The following is a 13,932-nucleotide window of genomic DNA, read 5'->3' as shown; positions in this document are numbered from 1 at the left end:
AATTAGGACTTATAGCACTTGCTTTAGACGAAGAGGAAAAAGAACGAAGGCAAACAAGAAGAAGAAAATTATGGATCCACAGTGCCTAGAAAACAAGACCAGTACAGGGAGAGTTTCGAACATTATTTTCTCATCTCATAGATGATGAGACTAAGTTTTATGAATATTTTAGGATGACGCAGTACACCTTCTGTGAACTTTTAAACAAACTAGAACCAAGACTGAGAAAAAACGACACTTTCTGGAGAGTTTCACCCAAAGAACGACTGGCTGTTTTTTTAAGGTAGGTTAAAGAAAAGTACACAGAACACAAATAAAAAACAAGTTTTAAGGACAGCTTTTTTATTTTATTACTTAAGTAATTGAAAGATAAATGCATAAGTTAGTAAATAATACAGTTAAATTTCTACTACCCTAAGAAAAACAAATGAGGACTATTCAGTGAATTAGTTTCTGAAGCTGATGAGGATGCAGAACTTGGAGGATGATGGCTTTGGTTATTTATATACGAATTGTGGGAATCACTTTGCAGATCCAAAAGCTGCTGTGTAGGTTCTGCTGACTCGTTTTCCACAGGTGAAGGATATGGTGTTGAAACAGATTTTGCTGTGGAATTGGAGGATGGTGGAGTGCATTGATTGACTGATACGTCATTCATGAGTTGCTTCAGTTCAAGTGAATTGATCGACTGATACGTCATTCATGACCTGCTTCAGTTCAAAGTCTTATACAATTGAAAAAATCCTACTTTTAGCTCGATGAAAAAGTAGTGGATGCAACGATTTTAGGGCTGGTGCTATATCAGCCAGAAAAGCATCAACTGGGTTTTGTATTTCTCTCCGTTTTTCAGCTTTTTTCTGCCAAAATGTAAGCCATGAGCTGGCTTGATGTAGATTCTTGTGGTTAAACCTCACGCTGAAATTTTCGTTTCAGTGGTGGTTTCATAAACGTGTTCTTATTTGAAGTGAATGAGCTGAGGACGTATGGGAATGCCGAGTGCGCTCTATCAAAGTCTCTGTTTCACTACCCTGGGTTTTAATGATCGATTCTTTATCTGCAATGTCTTCTTGTGTAGACTCTTTTTCGTTTTCAGCAATAGACTGCTCCTCTTGGGAATCTGTATTTGATTCTTGTTTATGCTCATTATTGTCTTGCGTGTAAGGAACATTGGAAACTATTTCTCGTTCTACGATGTAAGGTAGCAGGAACTTTAACAGATCTTCATACTTATATTTATGTTGATGAACAGCAGCTTGTCCTGAAATAGTTTTCCTTTTCTGCAGGGTCTTCCTTAGTTGGTCACGAACAGATGCTCATTTCTTTAATTTTTTTTTTTTTTTGCATTCCTCTATTCCACCTGTAGCAAAAATATTTTAAATCGCATATTTATATTACAAGGTTTAAAATACTGCAAATATTTTATAGATTATACAGTATTTCTCATCTTATACAGTTCAATTTTTTTCAGGTTCCTTGCCACAGGAGATTCCTTTAAAACTATTTCCTTCGGCTACAGGTTGGGAAAATCCACAGTTGGAGCTATCGTCCATGACACCTCTACAGCAGTTATCGATTTATTGTTAGAAGAGAATGTTAGAAGAATGAAGAAAAATGGAATGCTAATAGCTGAGGAGTTTTGGACAAACTGGCAGTTTCCAAACTGCATTGTATCTTTAGATGGAAAGCACGTAACAACTCAGGAAGTCTCTGTTGAAATTACAAAAAAACATATTCCATTATGCTTCTTGCTCTGTTTCATCCATGTTATAATTTTATTGCAATAGACGTGGGAGCGTACGGAAAAAAACTCTGATGGGGGCATTCTAGTAAATTCAAACCTTGGAAAGTCACTGGAAAACAATACGCTTAGCGTCCCAAAGAGTAAAACTTTACCCGGAACGGATGTTGAACTTCCAATGGTAATTGTAGGCGATGAAGCTTTTCCTCTCAAAACATACTTGATGCGACCATATCCTGGCAGGAACTTAACAAATGACAAGGCTATATTTAATTATCGTTTGAGTCGGGCAAGAAGAATATCCGAAAATGCATTTGGTATATTGCAACAGAAATTTCGAATATTTAGAAGAATCCTTCAGGGAGATCCTAATAATCTTACAATGATTGTGACGGCTGCGTGTGTACTGTACAACTTTATTCGATAAATGGAAGGTTATAGGGTGCCCGAACAGAGGATGGATCAAAAGGAAACTGCTGAGGGATCCGGAAGATCATCAAATATTCGAAACCTACCTCGAATTCGTGGGAGATCAACAGATGCTGCATTTGCTGTACGAGAACAACTCAAAAAATTCCTGAATTCTATACAAGGGGCTGTGGAATGGCAAGTACATGTCGCCTTGGCAATATAACGATGACATAAACCAAGCATCTGTTTGTAAAATAAAAAAGTAAATAAATATCTTCCGGGTATTAAAACTTGTATAGTTTATATCTTAACTTTGGCTTCTAGATCTGTTGCAATTGTCTTCAAACTCTTTGTACTCGATATTCCTGTAGTTTTCACTTCCCTGATCGTAAAGAACAGGGAACTTACGAACTTCTATTAGTCATACCACATCCATGTTTTGCACACAGAAAAATCTTGCGCAGTTGCACAGCTCACAAGGCAAATCTACCGTCAGGCCGTGTCCGTCACGTGAAAAATTAAACACTGCGAATCCCGCCCGGCCCGGCCCCGGCCCGTTGACGTTCCCCGTGCACGGCCCGGTCAAGTGGGGCCCGCTACATTTATTTTAAAGATGCATTTCGTCGTCGGGGTGACGGACGACAGTCGGACGTGTCTCGGTACGGACACGGTCCGGACATGTGTGTCCCGACCTATACATAGAGGGTCTGCCATCAGATACTGACGCAACCTCTGAGCATAAAGAGATCAATACCGCAACAGATCAGTCGCACAGCGAATCTGATACTTCTGCTACAAGTGTTTCTCAATACACAGATCGTGAAACCCTTCTTGGTAAGGATGGAATAACAGAATGGTTGAAGAAAAACGCTCCTCCATCAAAAACTGCCCATCAGAATATTGTAACACAGATCCAGGTATGAAGGGTGTTGCAAAAAATTCGAAAACAATTTTGGAACGCTGGAAATTATTTTTTCCAGCTAGTGTAATTGGTCGCATTGTGGAATACACAAACCAAGAACTTGACAGAATGGCAGCATCTTATTCACAGAGTGCTCGAGACTGCCTACAGACAGATTTTGAAGAGTTATCTGCTTCCTTAGGTGTGCTCTCGCAGGAGTGAAAAAGGATAGCATCTCAATACTGATGAGCTATGGGCCACTGATGGGACTGCACAGGATTTCCTTATTGCATCGATGAGCAAACTAAGGTATCACACACTTCTCCAAGCTATAGGTTTTGACGACAAATTTACGAGGGCTCAGAGAAAGGAAGCAGTTAATCTGGCACCTATTACAGAAATATTTGACGAATTTGTGGATGTTTGCAAGAAGTGCTGTAGTGCCAGTACATTGACAACGATAGACGAGATGTTAGAGCCATTCTGCGGACGTTGCAAATTATGGCAGTTTATAGCAAAAGAACCATTCTGTGGACGTTGCAAATTCAGGCAGTTTATAGCAAACAAGCCTGCAAAATATGGCATCAAGGTATATATATGCGCTCTGTGATGCCAGAACGTTTTACCGGTATAAGCTAAATATGTTAGTATATGCAGACAAAGAGCCTACTGGGACATATCAAGTACCCAATGATGCAGAGAATGTGGTGTTACGATTGATTCGACCGACTGACAAAACAGGCAGAAACATGACTATGGACAATTATTTTACATCTATACCACTGGATAACAAAATGTACGCCAATCATCGACTCGTAGTAGTACGTACTCAACGGAAGAATAAAAGAGAAATTCCACCTGAACTCCTGGACGTAAAATGTAGGCAACTAAACAGCAGCATATTCGCATTTGGAGAAAAACCAAGCAACAACGGCTTGATTTGCTCATACGTCCCCAAAAACTTTGATTTGCTCATACGTCCCCAAAAACTAACAGAAAAGGAATGTCCTAATGTTGTCCACCATGCACATCGACGATGCTATAGACGCTGACAGTGGCGAAGCGAACAAACCTGAAGTCATTACGTTTTACAATCTCACAAAAGAAGATGTAGATGTTGTCGACCGTTTGAAATCAAAATGTTCTGTTTCAAGAATAAGCAAGCGCTGGCCTCTTACACAGTTAACCTTAATTCATCACTTGCTATAAATATTACGAACTCATACAAGGCAATAAAGGAAATCGGCACGGCACACACAAGAGCGGTTTTTTTCCCCTCCTTTATAGCCACAAAACGGCAGCATGCTTATTCGTGGAAGGCAGAGCGACTTACAAACGAATGAAGACCGCGCTCCATAACTGAGTGTCTGGTGTTACATTTTCAAAAGAGAATATGACAATGAAACTTGTCCCCCCCCCCCCCCCCCCCCGGGGACACCTATTGCCCCAGATAACAACAAGTGCTCAGCAGGCACTTACGAGGTACAGTGTTTTACAAACTGTTGTCTCATCGCTCACTGTTTACAAGGAACGAAATGATGATTCATCTCTACTACATACCAATCCACTTTTTGAGCAGGCAGTTGACATTGAGCTTCCGTAATCCAAATGGCTGATACTGTGCATCATTTTTGGACAATACGCATTATTGTGTAATAAATATTGAGCGTACCCTACAACGTTCATCCACGTTCTATAATTACCAAGATAAAAATTTATATCGCTTTTTTCGCATAACGTACTACCAATAATACCCCTGCCCACAAAAAAAGTTGGAGCAAGAAAATTTAAAGCACGGATTACCTAAAATCGCACCCCGTTCATGCGCATTATCTGTAACGACTCCGAGGACATTCTAGCAAAGAAGCACCCAATCAAAGCTACTGGAGATCTAATACCTATATGAAAATAATCCAACTTTAAATTATGATTAGACCGGGTCTGCGCGAACGCAGTCCCGACTACCAAAAATTATGCACCCGAGTTACCCACATTAGGGGTAATCGCAGGGGTCAGCCCAACCGAAGAAAAGTTGGAGCAAGAAAATCTAAAGCACGGATTACCTAAAATCGCACCCCGTTCATGCGCATTATCTGTAACAACTCCGAGGACACTCTAGCAAAGAATCACCCAATCAAAGCTACTGGAGATCCAATACCTATATGAAAATAATCTAACTTTAAATTATGATTAGACCGGGTCTGCGCGAACGCAGTCCCGACTACCAAAAATTATGCACCCGAGTTACCCACATTAGGGGTAATCGCAGGGGTCAGCCCAACCGAAGTGCAATGGAAGAGCCTCGTCCTGGAGGAACCGCCTTCATGATCACGGTATCCCCTGTGCCAGGTAAGTATGCTTTCAGTGGGAAAAAGTCTCTCCTTTATCTCGTACAGTAGGCATGAGTTAAAGCGAGAGCATATCAATGTTCACATTATGTCCAATCGCTTATGCTACACGCTTCAAAGGAAACGGTAAAACAATATTTTTGCTGCGGAGAACTTCCGTCTATTTGTTCAGAAGCAGCAGAGCTATACACACACCATTGCACAAAAATAACTCCAGAGGCGATCTACGGTCTAATTGGGCCGACTACTTCCGTAAACTGACAGTAGATGGCAACCGGGTCTTGTAGAGGCGCAGGCTGTTCCGTCTAATTGGCCCAAGTAGTTCACTACAGCGGCAGTAGATGGCACACATCTCGCAGCTTTGGAAGTTATGCTACCATGCGATTGTTTTTTACATCGTGTCGGTCACCCGATTGCGAATATCACATCCGAAAATTTAGATCCGCTGCTGTACTACTGCAGCACGGATAAAAACGCTAATAGCCTCGGGTGATCGAAATACGGTCTATTTGTAATTAAAAACAAAGGGCGGGAAATATACGTCCAATAACATAAAGATTCCGATGTTTCAGTACATTTACATACATTTTAATCCATTGATGCATTTCTTACTTACTTCTGATGGAAGATGGTTGACTCGGGCTTCAAAATGTCCGTATCAACCACATTGCCTATTTCACTGTAACATCTTCACTGCTACTGTTACTATTATCCACTAATCTTATTACTAACTTACTGTTCCATTGCACCTTATCGTTCCGTGCCTCTTCCAAGACGCGCCGCGTATTAGTGACGATACTGTTTCGTTTTGTGAATATAATACTGACAAATAAATACCTCATGCACTAAAATTTTTGAACGTTTATTTCTGTATGTAATGTACAATTTCGTCTGAACCCATGCGATTTCTTTTGCACTGAAATGGCAATGATACGGTGGAAAGCACTACACACTTTCTCCTGTAATTTTGTAAACATAATGTGATTTTTGCTGTTTGACAACTTCCAGCAGTTCTCTCACTCTTTCTGCTGCTGCATGTAGGCAGGGTTACCACCAGGTACTTCCCATTCCTCTGTGGCCAATTGTAGTCACCAGCTCCTTCCATTCCTCTGCAGTCAATTGCTGAACAAAAAGTAGCCAAAATATCGCCATTTTTCATCAGCTTTTACTGATTGTAGACTAAACTTCATGTGACTCGACAGTGACAATCGCGCAATAAGTTCAGTGAGCTGGCTGGTTATCGAATAATTAGTAACACACTTCCAGCACGCCCACATTCGTATACGCTAGACTGAATATACCGAAGAACCTTCGTCTTCGAAGAAACATTTCTTGAGTCCATCCCAATTGAATTCAGGCACTCTACCGACTGAACTACGTGGCCAATAAAAACATAAGTCATATTGTACATACAGTAGTGAGAATCTGGAAGATAAGGGTAGTAGCTATATTCAAATAGAGTTACATTTAAAATACCGCGCGGGATTAGCCGAGCGGTCTTAGGCGCTGCAGTCATGGACTGTGCACATTTAATGATCATATTTGTAAATTTGAGAACTTTTACCACTTAAACATGAAATGTTTCACGAATTATTATACCAAACTTACAGAAGGGGTATGCTCATGCACAGCTTTGATTTAGCAAATTATCACTTTTACTTTCTCCAATATTGCTCTTTGCAGCTGTTGAATAAATTGAGTTTCCTTTGAAAATTAAGGAGCCTCCTTCATGTTTATAGTTTAAATCGTTGGCTAAAATTTGTAGGGACTTGTCGAAACGTCACGTCCATAAAACAGGGCAGTTAACTTGATCAGTGGAGTTACACTGATTCTCAATAATAGCATTTGTTATGTAAATATGTATGAATGGCAAATCTTTTAAATTCACTTTTGATGCTTTTGACGGGCATCATAGGTCTGGAGTTTCTTAAAATGATTCAGGTTTGTGGGCAACCTTTTAGAAGTTGGTAAATTAATATCCAAATACACTCCTGGAAATTGAAATAAGAAGACCGTGAATTCATTGTCCCAGGAAGGGGAAACTTTATTGACACATTCCTGGTGTCAGATACATCACATGATCACACTGACAGAACCACAGGCACATAGACACAGGCAACAGAGCATGCACAATGTCGGCACTAGTACAGTGTATATCCACCTTTCGCAGCAATGCAGGCTGCTATTCTCCCATGGAGACGATCGTAGAGATGCTGGATGTAGTCCTGTGGAACGGCTTGCCATGCCATTTCCACCTGGCGCCTCAGTTGGACCAGCGTTCGTGCTGGACGTGCAGACCGCGTGAGACGACGCTTCATCCAGTCCCAAACATGCTCAATGGGGGACAGATCTGGAGATCTTGCTGGCCAGGGTAGTTGACTTACACCTTCTAGAGCACGTTGGGTGGCACGGGATACATGCGGACGTGCATTGTCCTGTTGGAACAGCAAGTTCCCTTGCCGTTCTAGGAATGGTAGAACGATGGGTTCGATGACGGTTTGGATGTACCGTGCACTATTCAGTGTTCCCTCGACGATCACCAGTGGTGTACGGCCAGTGTAAGAGATCGCTCCCCACACCATGATGCCGGGTGTTGGCCCTGTGTGCCTCGGTCGTATGCAGTCCTGATTGTGGCGCTCACCTGCACGGCGCCAAACACACATACGAACATCATTGGCACCAAGGCAGAAGCGACTCTCATCGCTGAAGACGACACGTCACCATTCGTCCCTCCATTCACGCCTGTCGCGACACCACTGGAGGCGGGCTGCACGATGTTGGGGCGTGAGCGGAAGACGGCCTAACGGTGTGCGGGACCGTAGCCCAGCTTCATGGAGACGGTTGCGAATGGTCCTCGCCGATACCCCAGGAGCAACAGTGTCCCTAATTTGCTGGGAAGTGGCGGTGCGGTCCCCTACGGCACTGCGTAGGATCCTACGGTCTTGGCGTGCATCCGTGCGTCGCTGCGGTCCGGTCCCAGGTCGACGGGCACGTGCACCTTCCGCCGATCACTGGCGACAACATCGATGTACTGTGGAGACCTCACGCCCCACGTGTTGAGCAATTCGGCGGTACGTCCACCCGGCCTCCCGCATGCCCACTATACGCCCTCGCTCAAAGTCCGTCAACTGCACATACGGTTCACGTCCACGCTGTCGCGGCATGCTACCAGTGTTAAAGACTGCGATGGAGATCCGTATGCCACGGCAAACTGGCTGACACTGACGGCGGCGGTGCACAAATGCTGCGCAGCTAGCGCCATTCGACGGCCAACACCGCGGTTCCTGGTGTGTCCGCTGTGCCGTGCGTGTGATCATTGCTTGTACAGCCCTCTCGCAGTGTCCGGAGCAAGTATGGTGGGTCTGACACACCGGTGTCAATGTGTTCTTTTTTCCATTTCCAGGAGTGTATATTCCTTTCTGCAACTACATCAACTTACTCTCTTAGAGCTTGATTACTTGACTACACACAATAACATTCTGAACCTTGGTGAATATCTGTATTATCTAAGTATGCCCGATAGTTATCAATAGAATTAATTATTTCTTGCAAACCATTTTGCACGAAACAGCTTTATAACCATTCTAGCTAGTAATCCAGTTTCGACATTTGTGTGCTGAGACTGAAATGAGCTTTTGTAAGCCAATCATAGCTCATTTTGCGTGATCCCGCCAGTCGATGACAACGGTTTAAATTAATAAAATTAATGTACAAAGTGTAGCTACAAGAAAAGCTAAGCTTTCACATATAGTACTGGTCTCTTTGCGTGTATTACACTTTAAGATACATCACACAAATGCGCCAGTAAAATTTTAAATGATGACATTAATGTCTGGTCTTCTGGGCTCGAAATACTTCTGAGTGGCTGGTCCTCAATGTGTAAGTTTTAAATGTGAGAGTCACACGCTCTCTGTGATTTAAGAAATTCACTGCACAGTCTCACACGTAACATAATTCATCCTTAGTAAAAAATAAAAAATATAAAAAATAAAAAACCAGTTTGAAAGTAACGTTTTTCAAAGCACCATTCATAATATTTTCTCGCGACCTGTTAGAAATAGGTTCACTTCAGCAAAAATGATTCAAATGGCTCTGAGCACTATGCGACTTAACTTCTGAGGTCATCAGTCGCCTAGAACTTAGAACTAATTAAACCTAACTAACCAAAGGACATCACACACATCCATGCCCGACGCAGGATTCGAACCTGCGACCGTAGCGGTCGCTCGGCTCCAGTCTGTACCGTCTAGAACCGCACGGCTACTCCGTCCGGCTCACTTCAGCAGTTGCCACACATATATACATATAATTAGGAGATCTTATATTATGTCATAAAAGAAATAGAACATCAGACGATACTGGAGCATCGGAATTCCGTAAGCCATATTAAAATGCATAATTCGGCTTGAATTGTACATACATATGTCCAGATTCACAATGAAGTAGGCCCAACCTGGTATTAAGCTTTTCGGTGCGATTTTCGGTATGCAAATTTCCTTGGAGTACCAGTATTGTATTATCTCATGTTTGAAAATTTATTATGGCATATTGCCATACGTGACGGAAGATGAAAATGAGTAAACAGTTGTGACGTCACGCTCATCGGCAGCAGTTTTTTGAATTCCATAGTCGTCGCCCTAATGCCCTTAACACATTTTGCTGTTTATCACTTCTTAACAGCCAAAAGTACAAAAATTTAACTGATGACTAAAACAATAAAAAATTCCCGAAATTCTAAAAAATCTCCGGGGGTCTCTCACGTTCGAGAAACTCTCCCCACAAAAATTTCTGCCGATGTCTACGTTTGGTACGACCGCAAAAGAGCAGAACACCAGACAGCACTGCGCAAGTGTGACAAAACCGGTAATTCGCTTTGAAATTGACGGCGGAGGTAGTGGGGTATAGACAGTGTCTAACGCCACGAGATGGACGTGGTTAATTGTAACGAATTCCGTTCTTGCTCGTTGCATTGAAGTCCTGTTGGGTCGTTCCGTCGTTACTCGAGATATTGAAGGAGGTAATACGTATACTTTGCATGGAAGGGTGCATATAGTTGAAGTTAACATCCGTAATCGTTCATTTGGATGATTCGTGAAATTTTTCCTGAACAATTCCCGAATTTCAACATTCCAGCAAAAGGTAGTAACCTTAAGCCTATGGTTTGAACTTCGTATGTGGTTGCAAATGTTTTTGCAGACCCAAAAAGCATGTCAGGCTTCTAATGTACCAGACAGGTGCTATAGGTACATCTTATCAATCAGTACTTAAATCATTACACCTGAAATCCTACAGTGTTTCAAGTGTTCAGCTGTTACTTCCACCTGATAAAGAAAGAGGGTTTAGGGACTGCAAATGGTTGCTTAAAAAGTTTATGGGTGGAAAACATGACTCGATACTGTGCTTTACGACGAAGCTTTATTTCAACTTTCTAGTCATGTGAACGTTCAGATTATAGTCGCTACTGGTCCACCGTGGGCATCAAATTTCTTATCATAATAAAAACATTGTAGTTTGATCGGGAATTTCTGGTTTTTGCAATATCAGCCCAATGTTCTTTGAAACTAGTCAATACAGATGTGTATCTGTAACCTTCCGGGAATTTCTGCTACCTGTTACACGTGTTGCAAATCGATAGTTGTTAAAGGGCAGGCAATTAAACATTATTTGTAATATTTACGTACCACACGTTTTTAACACCAGTACCATACAAGATAATGAGAGTGTTGGTTAGCTTCATAAAACAAATACACCTTTGGATCATCAGGTTCAAAGCAAGGAGTTCAGTGATCAATGGAAATGAAGCTGCGTCTGTTACTCTGCTCAAAACGCCTGTGGCTCTCGAACACGCAGCTCAAGCCGTTGACAAAGTATCAGTTGTATCATTCTTTAATGCAGCCATGCCGGTAGTTCCTGCTTTGCTTAACACAACCGATGGAAATTTGTAGTTTTTACATTTTTCCATTCGAGTAAGGCCTGCTGTTATTGTAATTATTTCTTATAGCACTGTAAATTCTTTCCACCTCTGCATATGACCACAGTAAAATCAGTATAGGAGTTGCTACCCACTAAACAAACAGACTAACGCACGAAGCATCTTTACAGATCGCCACTCACACCAGAAACACAGAGCCTCAGAAGTTTCTTTCCATTTAACAGATGTTAAATTTTGCCACTGGAATTGTGCTTTAACGATAGATTCAATGGGGACTTGTAAATGTTTCGTTATTGATATAAATTATTGCTTGACTTACAACACGGACATATTTCTCAAAACTTTTAACGTTATCACGAAGTTTGCTTGACATATAACTTGTGAAACAAAATAATACACCTTTTTCTAAATTCAGTTTCTTCAGTAAACAGTCTTAAACTGAGTTCATTTTTCCTCAGTTTCTAACCCTAAATATGTGCGATAGCTTTCAAGATTTTCTGTCAAGAAATTCTTCCTGCATGCTGGGAGTACAATTTTATTTTATTTTATTTTTTTTTTCCCCCTGTAATATCCTCTTAAACTGTTATGTCTTTCAAAAGTTGAGAAGAAACTGCAGCATGGAATTCAAATGACTTATTCAATCCTTTGCACTTCAGCCAAAAATGGACGAAGAAAAACGAGATAGTAACATATTTTGATTTGATACATGAGCAGCAGGAGTGGGTGGTATACTCCCTCTTACCTCGCAGTTCCAAACAGAACAGTTCATGCCATTATTCTACATTTTGAAGAATTGCACTTTCAATTGAAAGCCACCTACTGCAACACAACTGAACAACTTTGCTATAGGCACTTGTGCATCATTTATTGTGGCAAATAGAGCTTTGTTACATGCACTGACACAGCAGAATTGGCAAACCACTTATAAGTATCTCATGCAGGTAATTCTAAATTTATGAGCAAACACTAAATATGACGAAATCACTAACTACAATCTATGGGATCACGATGAGATGGGGACTTCCATTTCGCGACTTGACACAAACTCCGCTGTTAATCCCAATCACTACACTGGCATTAACAAAACCAATTCCTTTCATATACATCATTTTTTGTCCTTTGTCACGTAATGTTTGCAGCACACATACAGTAATATTTTCAGCATTGCAGTTTTGTAGCTCTGAAAGTGGTTAATTGCAGTATTGGTGTCTCCCTCTGCCCCACCCTAAATCGTGATTGTGGTGACACACAGATCTGCAGCACAGCTCGAGGTCTAGGTTAGGTTGAAAAGTGTCATTTTGGTTGTGAATTAGTTAAACCAACAAATGTGAAAGCCAAATAAAGGTTGTGGTAACAGGGTGACTGGTTGTGGAGCCTACTGTATTATTAATCGCAATTCCGAAAGTTTTGTTAATGCTGATGTTATTAGACTCGCCTATTAAAATACTAAAAGGTCCATAGGCTATATCCACAAACAAAAGCTTCTCAAAATGAGGTGCCAAAACAACATTACTGCACTGCACTTTGATCTAAGGGTTTTAATTCCTGCTGTAGATGGGCTGTCATAAGTACTATTTGCAGTATTTCCAATGTATTGATGAATGGAATGCTACAAAAATGAGCCTGAGAAGCTTCATCTTAGCCTAGCTTTACAGATGCCTTACTTGATGTAGCAAATTCGTTCAACTTCCTTGACAACAAACTTATGCTGAACAAAGTTTTGGTGTGCCATGCAGGGTCAGAGTATTTGGTATACCTTGCCCTAGTATTTTCACTAGGAACCTTGGTTAGCCAGGACTTAAATGATCATTTAGCCACTCTGCAAAATATCTACTGGTAAAGTGATAGCATTTAAATTAACTATCTCCTGCCCCTCTATGTGTCCATTTCCTCTTCACCCCTCTCTCTGTCACCCTCTGCCCCCACTCTCTCAGTCCATCTCCTTCTCCCCTACTATCACTATCACTATCCATCTCCCTCTCCCTCCCCCCTACTCAGTGGTGCCTATCCACAAGCACCCATTCCGATTCTATCTGCACAGCACGCTAGTCATGCAAGGCAGCCTTGAGGTCACTCATCTCTATGGGGTCTAGGTGGTCCTTACATTCACAGTACCTTTCCACACAATGAGTACGTGTAACAAACATTGTTGACATTTATCCAGTGGTGTAATAGGAGATGGGAAACATACATCTATTTTAAGATTTTGAATGAAATGAATGTTTTTCTGTGACTGAGTGTGTGTATTGTTCACTCAAGGCAGCTTTTATCTATGATACATTTCATTTGGACAAGCGAAAGATCAATTCCTGATTTTTGCAGCTCAGATTGCTTGACAATAAGAAGGAAGATACATGGAAACTGTTGAAGACTCATCTGAAATATGTGACAAGGATCAATGTTTTATACGAGGTGCATTCAAGTTCTAAGGCCTCCGATTTTTTTTCTCCGGACTGGAAAGAGATAGAAACATGCGCATTGTTTTAAAATGAGGCCGCGTTCATTGTCAATACGTTCCAGAGATGGCGGCACCGTACGGCAGATGGAATTTTACCGCCAGCGGCGAGAATGAGAACTGTTTTAAATACTTAAAATGGCGACG

The 13,932-nt window shown here is 41.5% G+C and overlaps 2 non-coding genes across 2 annotated transcripts; both read right to left on the bottom strand.

The window, feature by feature from the left end:
- Window positions 1-4,984: 4,984 nt before the first annotated feature.
- LOC124778123 lies at window positions 4,985-5,149 on the bottom strand. The gene has a single exon (XR_007015850.1). It is a non-coding gene; the product is annotated as a U1 spliceosomal RNA (small nuclear RNA).
- A 95-nt stretch (window positions 5,150-5,244) lies between these two features.
- LOC124778101 lies at window positions 5,245-5,407 on the bottom strand. The gene has a single exon (XR_007015833.1). It is a non-coding gene; the product is annotated as a U1 spliceosomal RNA (small nuclear RNA).
- Between the last annotated feature and the right edge of the window lie 8,525 nt (window positions 5,408-13,932).

Source organism: Schistocerca piceifrons, chromosome 2 (genome assembly GCF_021461385.2).
Source record: "Schistocerca piceifrons isolate TAMUIC-IGC-003096 chromosome 2, iqSchPice1.1, whole genome shotgun sequence".
In the NCBI taxonomy this organism is placed as follows: Eukaryota; Metazoa; Arthropoda; class Insecta; order Orthoptera; family Acrididae; genus Schistocerca; species Schistocerca piceifrons.
This window is presented reverse-complemented; position numbering and strand designations above follow the sequence as displayed.